We start from the raw sequence: 8,444 nt of genomic DNA on the forward strand, positions 1-8,444 counted from the left end.
AACTCTACAATCCACTTTTAACCCGATTCAGTATTATTCGAGCAGTTCCGCACGAATAGAATCACTATTATTATTACATTGTGTTTGCTTGTGCATTTATAAGATGTTTTACAAACATTTAAATGCATAAGAAGTAAACAAAGTCTAAGTCTTTTTCTTAGTAGACCGGTTGTGGGCGTCGTCCACTTTAAGGTAACACGGTCAGATCTATGCAATACTTTGCAAAAGAAAAAGAAGAATTTCACAACCTAGATAGGCTTTGGCTACCTATCGTGAAAGGTTGCAATGTCAGTCCGATTATTTCTAAGCCTTACTGAAATAAGATGACATTGGTGTGGTATAGCACTGAACGGATCTAACAGCAAGACGTGTCTTTATGCTATCTACTGAAAGACTAGGTCTTGATAAAATACTATTTCTTAATCTACATATGTTAGCATTGAGCATACGGTATTGATTATGCACTACTTTGACTTATCAAATGGTGCGGGTTTTTTCGCAACCCAATAATCCTGATATATTGGGTAGTGGTGATTAATATCTAGCGGTGCTAGGATTGCTATTATGTTGAATCGTGCACGAGGAGAGTCTCGTTTGATAATGTCCTCAAGAGGAGCTCGAACAAGGTTTTATTATTCGGAAAACTGGTCAGTTGGAGTTTTATTACTCTATGAATAATAAATAAGTGTTTCTTGCTAAGTCCACTCTTGGAATTAATAAGATATTAATTAATTAAGCCCATAGCAGACATTAATTAATTAATGGACATTTATATCTTAAGCGCGGGAAATAGATAATACGTTTGATTTATTTGTTTTGTACAAGTCTTCCGCTGTGCAAGGGGCCCCAAACCCCAGCAGGCACCATTTCACAGACCCGGCCGGGTGGCCTTTTTTGACCCTTTTCTAGACTCAACGGCATCACTTCTATGACCCAGCCGGGTAGGGATTTTTGCAGTGTAATTCCACCCGGCCGGGTGGCTTCTTTTTCTGGGAGGTTTCTGTCCATTTTTGTTCTCCTCGATGCCTTCTCCGTGTAAAATTCGAATTCCTACACAAAAATCAACACCATACCCAGTATAATACCAATTCCGGCTACTCACGGAGAGAATTATTCTAAAAAAAATAAAGAAAAACACACCACCAAAAACAAAAACAAAAACCACACACAAAAGCAATAAAAATTACCTACTAGGGGTTGCCTCCCCTATAGCACAATTTTTACCGTCGTATGCTCGACGCTTCCATAAGCTCATTGGGCGCGTTCCAATGTGAGCACGAACACCTCTTCCCTCTGCTCATAGTTATGGAATTTCTCCACATTTTGGCCATTAGCTGTGAAGATCCTTCCATCATCACCTTGAAGCTCTATGGCCCCATTCTTCATCACTGTCTTCACCTTGAACGGCCCGGACCACTTAGATTTTAACTTTCCGGGGAAAAGCTTCATTCGTGCATTAAAGAGTAGCACGGAATCTCCTGGGGCAAACTCCCTCTTCTCTATCATCTTATCATGATAAGTTTTGAGACGCTCCTTGTAGATGGAAGAGTTCTCAAAGGCTTCATTTCTGAATTCATCGAGAAGGTTGAGATGAAGTTGTCTCTCATTCCCCGCTTTGTAGTAGTCCGCATTGAATTGCTCCACCGCCCAATAGGATTTGTGCTCTAGCTCCACCGGAAGATGGCAAGATTTGCCAAACACCAATTGATATGGTGACATGCCAATCGGCGTCTTGTACGCCGTCCTATATGCCCAAAGAGCATCATCAAGCTTCATCGACCAATCCTTCCTATTAGCATTCACCGTCTTCTCAAGTATCCCCTTAATTTCTCTATTAGCCAACTCCGTTTGGCCATTTCCTTGAGGATGATAGGGAGTGGTGATTCGGTGCTTGACACTGAATTTTTGCAACACGAGCTCGAGCCACCTATTCTTGAAATGGGACCCCCCATCACTAATCAGCGCTCTTGGGGCCCCAAACCTTGTGAAGATATTTTTCTGAACGAAGCTAATCATAACCTTGGAGGAGTTGGCGTGAGTGAGGATAGCCTCTACCAACCTCGAGATGTAGTCGATCGCCAAGAGTATGTATTGATGCCCGGATGAAGGTGGAAAGGGACCCATGAAATCGATCCCCATACATCAAAAAGCTCCACCTCCACAATAGTAGTCATGGGCATTTCCTTCTTCTTCGAAACTCCCCCGGTCCTTTGGCACTCATTGCAATAGAGTACAAAGGTTTGACAATCTCCATAGATACTCGGCCAATAAAGGCCGCATTGGAGCACCTTCATCGCCCTTCGGTTGGCTCCAAAATGTCCTCCACTAGGACTTGAGTGGCACTTTCTCATCACATGTTCCCATTCATCATTGGGAACGCATCTTCGTATCACCATGTCGCCACATCGCCTAAACAGGAACGGCTCATTCCAAAAGTAGAACTTGACGTCGTGGAAGAACTTCTTCTTCTGATATGACTTGTAATCCTCCGAAATGATCTTTGCCACCAAGAAATTCACAATATCTGCAAACCATGGAGATGAGCCTTGAGCATAGAAGAGATGCTCGTCGGGGAATTCTTCATTGATGGGAACCTTCAAATTCTCCCCTTCAAAACAGTGCTCCAATCTCGACAAGTGGTCAGCTACCACGTTCTCACATCCCTTCCTGTCTCGAATCTCTAAATCAAATTCCTGTAGAAGCAAGACCCACCATATCAGTCTCGGCTTGGCATCCACCTTGGCGAAAAGATGGCGGATGGCGACATGGTCTGTGAACACAATAGTCCTCGCCCCAATGAGATAGGGATGGAACTTGTCGAACGAATACACCACCGCCAACATCTCTTTCTCGGTAGTAGTATAATTTGCCTGCGCCGCATCTAGGGTCCGACTTGCATAGTAGATCACCCTGAAAATCTTGTCTCTTTTCTGGCCCAAAGCAGATCCCACGGCCACATCACTAGCATCACACATGATCTCGAACGGCTGTGACCAATCCGGTGAGATGAGCACGGGTGCACTCACAAGCGCCTTCTTCAATGTCTCGAAGGCCTGCAAACATTCAAGAGATAAATTAAACTTAACATCCTTAGCAAGTAAATGACATAAAGGCCTAGCAATTTTAGAAAAATCCTTGATAAACCGCCTATAGAACCTGGCGTGACCAAGGAAACTCTTCACAGCCTTCTCATTGGACGGTGGTGGCAACTGCTCAATCGTCACTATCTTAGCCCTGTCCACCTCAAGTCCTCCTGCAGATATTTTGTGCCCGAGCACAATGCCATCTCTCACCATAAAATGGCACTTCTCCCAGTTGAGTACCAAGTGTGTCTCTTCACATCTCTGTAAAACACGAGTTAGATTCTGTAAACAATTATCAAAAGAGTTACCAAAGACGGAGAAGTCATCCATGAAGACTTCCATTATATCTTCCACCATGTCATGAAAGATGGACATCATACACCTCTGAAAGGTGGCTGGGGCATTGCAAAGGCCAAATGACATCCTCCTGAAAGCATACACACCATAAGGACAAATAAAAGCAGATTTATATTGATCCTCTGGGCAATTAAGATCTGATTATATCCGGAGTAGCCATCTAAAAAGCAATAGTACTCATACCCTGCCAACCTATCTAGCATCTGGTCAATGAATGGAAGGGGAAAATGATCCTTCCTAGTTGCAGCATTAAGAGCTCTATAGTCTATGCATACTCTCCACCCGGTTACCAACCTAGTGGCTATCATCTCATCATCTCCCCCTTTTACTACCGTCATCCCACCCTTCTTAGCTACCACTTGGGTGGGACTTACCCAGTCACTATCCGAAATAGCATAAACAATCCCGACATCTAACCACTTAAGCACCTCCTTCCTCACCATGTCTTGCATTATCGGGTTAAGTCTTCTTTGGTTTTGAGCTTTGGGTTTAGACCCCTCTTCTAGAAGAATTCTATGCATGCAAACCGTAAGACTTATCCCCTTAAGGTCCGAGATGGACCACCCAATTGCACCCCTATGCTTCCTAAGCACTCTAAGCAATTTATCAAGTTCATTAGTAGTGAGTGAAGATGATACAATTACCGGGTAAGTAGCATTCTCCCCGAGAAATGCGTACTTAAGGTGTGACGGCAACGGCTTCAACTACTCTTTCTTTTCCTCCTTCTCCTCTTCATTCGGATCCTTCAACGGTAAGAATTTCTGTCGAAACCTAGGGATCTTCTCTGCTGAATTAAGGGCACCTACAAAATTTAACAAATTAGTATTAGGCTCATTAATATCATTATAATAAGGAGAGAAGATAGATTATGATAAGCATCGCTCCAATTGGTCTTGTGGTGAGATGGCTTGGGCCACCTCCTTTACACAATCATCGACCACTTCAACCATGTTGCAGTGCTCTATTCTCCTTGCATCTTCATCATCGTGCCTCTGCATTGCATTGTAGATAGAAAATGTGACGCTCTCATCATTAAGTCGGAGTGTGAGCTCTCCCTTCTGCACGTCGATCATTGTCTTCCCTGTAGCTAGGAAAGGTCTTCCCAGTATAAGAGGAACATTCCGGTCTTCCTCCAGATCAAGCACCACAAAATCCACAGGGAAGATGAAGTCATTGGCTTTGACGAGTATATCTTCAACAATCTCCCTTGGATACGACACAGATCGGTCGACCATCTGGAGTGTGATGGTGGTGGGCCTCAGTGTCCCAATCTTCAGCTTCTTAAAGAACGAGAACGGTATAAGATTAATGCTCGCTCCCAAGTCACACAGTGCCTTGCCCACTTGGCTATCCCCCACTATGCACGATATAGTGAAGCTTCCAGGATCTTTCATTTTAGCGGGCAGTTCTTCTGGATAATGACACTACAGCTTTCCGTCAAGTTGATGGTCTCGTGCTCCACCCATCTCCTCTTCTTGGAGATAACATCTTTCAAAAATTTGGCGTAGCTAGGCATTTGCTGCAACGCCTCTACCAACGGAATGTTGATGTGTACCTTTCTGAAAATGTCAAGAAATCTAGAGAACTGATCATCTAGCTTCTTCTTCTGCACCCGCTGTGGGAATGGAATTTTAACTTCGACTGGGGGTGCAGGTATCACAGTGTTTGCCTTGGGGGGCAGTGCTTCCTCCACTGGCTCTTCCTCTTCTTCCACTACATCTTCTACAACCACCTCTTCTTGTGAGATTTTCTCCTTCTCTGCAGGCATGCTTGGACCTTCATAGCTTTTGCCATTCCTCAGATTGATGGCTTTGCAATCCTTGCAGTCCTTGGGATTGACAATGGTATGTGAGGGAAACTGGCCCGGTTGATGTTGAATACCCACAGCCTGTGAATCTGGCTCATATGAGTATCGATGCTCTTCATGTGAATGCTCAGGCTCTGCACGTCTGTCTCTACCTGCTTCAGTCTCTTATCAGAATTAGTCATTATTTCCCCTGTCTGCTTCATAAACGTCATCAAGACGTCTCCAAGCTCATTCTTCTTCGGCTCAATGACTTGTCCGTTCGAAACTTGAAACCCCAAAGGTGGCTGCAGGGCGTTGTGAGGATTCCCATAAGACAAATTGGGATGTACCTTATTCCCAAAGCTGTTGAAGTTACCACCCTCTTGATTGTGGCGGTAGTTGTTGTTGAAATTCCGATTGTTGCCGCCTTGGTGCACGTAATTCACCTCTTCACTTTCGAGCTCGGTTGGCTCTGTTTCCATACTGCTGAACTTACTAGTCAAGAAATCCAGCTGCTTGGACATCATGTCCATCTTGTCAACATCCGATGTGGACGCCACCCTGTAGGTTTTGCTTCTCTCATTTTTCCACCCATCATCGTTGGATGACACCCTCTCAATCACCTCTAATGCCTCGTTTTCTCCCAACTTAAGGAGTGACCCCCCTGCGCCCATATTCAACTCGCGTATTGCCTCCGGAGTGGCTCCTCTATGGAAAGTTACGATCTGCTGCCCCGGGCTTAACCCGTGGTTGGGGCATCTCTTCATCAGGTGTTTGAATCTCTTCCATGCCTCGTGAATATTCTCTTGAGGATGCATTGCATAAGAGATGACTTCAGCTTGGCGCTTTAGTGCCTCGCTCGGTGGATAGTACTTATCCAAGAAGAGCTCAACCATTGCATCCCAAGTCTCGACCGAGTTGGGGTCCATGCTATCATACCAATCCCTTGCATCATCCTTCAGAGAAAAAGGGAACAATCTAAGGCGAATCTGATCATCGGAGACCCCATTAGCCTTCACCGTATTGCTGATTTGTATGAACTTTGTCAAGTGCTTGTTGGCATCTTCCGAACCTGTTCCTCCAAATGCATGTGCTTCTGCCCTGTTTATCAATCCTGGCTTTAACTCAAAACTGTTGGCCGCAATCCCGGCGTTATTGATTGGTGGATTAGCAACTCGTCTATATGCATACAGGTTCTACACGGGCTGAACTAGTGGTCTCGCGTTCTGCTCATCCAACTGCCTCTGCATGTTGGCCATCTGCTCACGAAGCTGACGAATAACAGGATCCTCATTGTTGTTGTTCTCCGCGTCCGCCATTAGGAGTGGAGATGGGCGTGGAGATGGACTTGGTGAAGGAGTTCTCTGGACAGGAGAAGGTAGACGCCTATGACCGGGTGAAGATACCCGAATCCTTTGGTTTAACCTCCTCAGTGCGTTCCTCTTCCTGTTGGATGCTTCGATCTCAAGATCGATTGGCTCTAAAGGTAGACCTTTAGAACGCGTGTGCATACAACCTGTCCAAGGAAACACAAAGATTAGAGAACTCAAAAATAAAAATAAAGCAAACAAAATCTAGATTAGTAATCTCTATTATTATCACGATATTAAGCTATATTGACACAAAATTGTCCCCGGCAACGGCGCCAAAAACTAGACTCAACTTATTTTAACACAAGTGATACCCGCAAGTGTACGGGGCTAGTGTAGCAATTAGCAAGCAAGAGTATCGTATCCCACAGAGACAAATTCGTATCAACTTAACTACCACGAATAAATGTTGACTATTATCTAGAGAATCATGAAAGGTTTGGTAGTTTTCTAACACTACGAAAAGCATATAATGAACAAAGAGATAAATAAAAACAAATAAACACGGAGTGAAAAGATAATATGGAGAAAATTGTAGAACTCAAGGATCCGATGCACAATTCCAAGCTCTTATCCAATCAAATTGTCTTACCTTTTGGTGTCTCTAGAATTACTAAGTCGACCACAATTGTAGATTAAACCCCCTCCCGAGGTGAGAAACCTGTAGATTAAGTGCTAGGATTGAAGTCCCCTTCTAATCCTAAAACCCCTAACTCCCAAAAGCTCGATTAGGTCAAAGAACTCACTCAAAACCTCAACTCTCCCGAGTTTTATTGCATTAAGGTGTGAACTATTCCTATTTCCAGACTAATTATTTCATCTCCCGATTAATCTAATTAATCATACACAATCAAATGGTGATCAAGCAATTGAAAGGAATAAACCCAAGAATAATCAAATAACTACAAGAGCAAGGTAAGAATAAAATCAATTGGATAAAAACTATGAAATTAATGCATCTTCACCAAGAATTCTACAAAAGGTGTTTAGCTACTCGTGTTCATGGAGAAAACTAAGTTTAACACAAAGAATCCGAACAAAAACATGAAAGATAGATACTAAGAACTCCTGTGGAACGAATCTATGGAGTGAAGTCTTCAATCTTCCGATTTGGAGTCTTCAATCTTCAATTCTCTCTCTAGAAGTGTTCTTGGGGGTGTGTGTGAGTGTTGGAGGCGGTAAGGTAGAATGAATCTCGTCCCATCCAACCCTTGCCTTTTTCTCTTGATTTTTCCGTCAAAAATCGCGTTTTCAGAAGTCAAACCCGTCAAACTGACTAACCCAGCCGGGTAGGATTTTAGTGCTGTAAATCCACCCGGCCGGGTGACCATTTCAGACCCCTTTCTGGACTCGTCACGCTGTCTTTAGGATACCCGGCCAGGTGTAATATTTGTGCTGTAAATGCACCCGGCCGGGTGTCGTTTACCGGCTCCTTCTGGTCCTCAAGTCCTACCCGGCCGGGTAGAATTTATAAGAGTAAAACTCACCCGACCGGGTGTAGCCTTTAAAGGCCCTGCTGCCTCCTATCCACAATCGGCCGGATTTTTGCCTCTTTTATATCTACTTATCCTAGAACACTCAACAAACACATGAAACTCCAAAAGATAGGTTAATTGGCTGAAAATAGACAATTCAAGCATCAAAACTCAGCATTAAGCACCTCAACATACCAATTAAACCGACTAAAACATGAGTTTATCAGGTGCCCACCTGAACCCGGAGGCGTTTAGGTCGTGCACCAGGTAAGGACAGTAGCCACCCGAAGCTTGCGAACCTTGGGTTTGAGGAGGGACCGTAAATTGCGTTTCCGGACTAAATCCGGCCTCGGAGTCGAACCAATCGTGGTTC

The 8,444-nt window shown here is 44.1% G+C and overlaps 1 pseudogene; it reads right to left on the minus strand.

Annotated features, from left to right (window-relative positions):
* Positions 1-1,251: 1,251 nt before the first annotated feature.
* LOC148927209 (uncharacterized) lies at positions 1,252-7,927 on the minus strand (annotated as a pseudogene).
* Between the last annotated feature and the right edge of the window lie 517 nt (positions 7,928-8,444).

This window comes from Salvia hispanica, chromosome 4, assembly GCF_029641045.1.
Source record: "Salvia hispanica isolate PSC_SH4W2 chromosome 4, Shi_PSC_v1, whole genome shotgun sequence".
NCBI classification, from domain to species: domain Eukaryota; kingdom Viridiplantae; phylum Streptophyta; class Magnoliopsida; order Lamiales; family Lamiaceae; genus Salvia; species Salvia hispanica.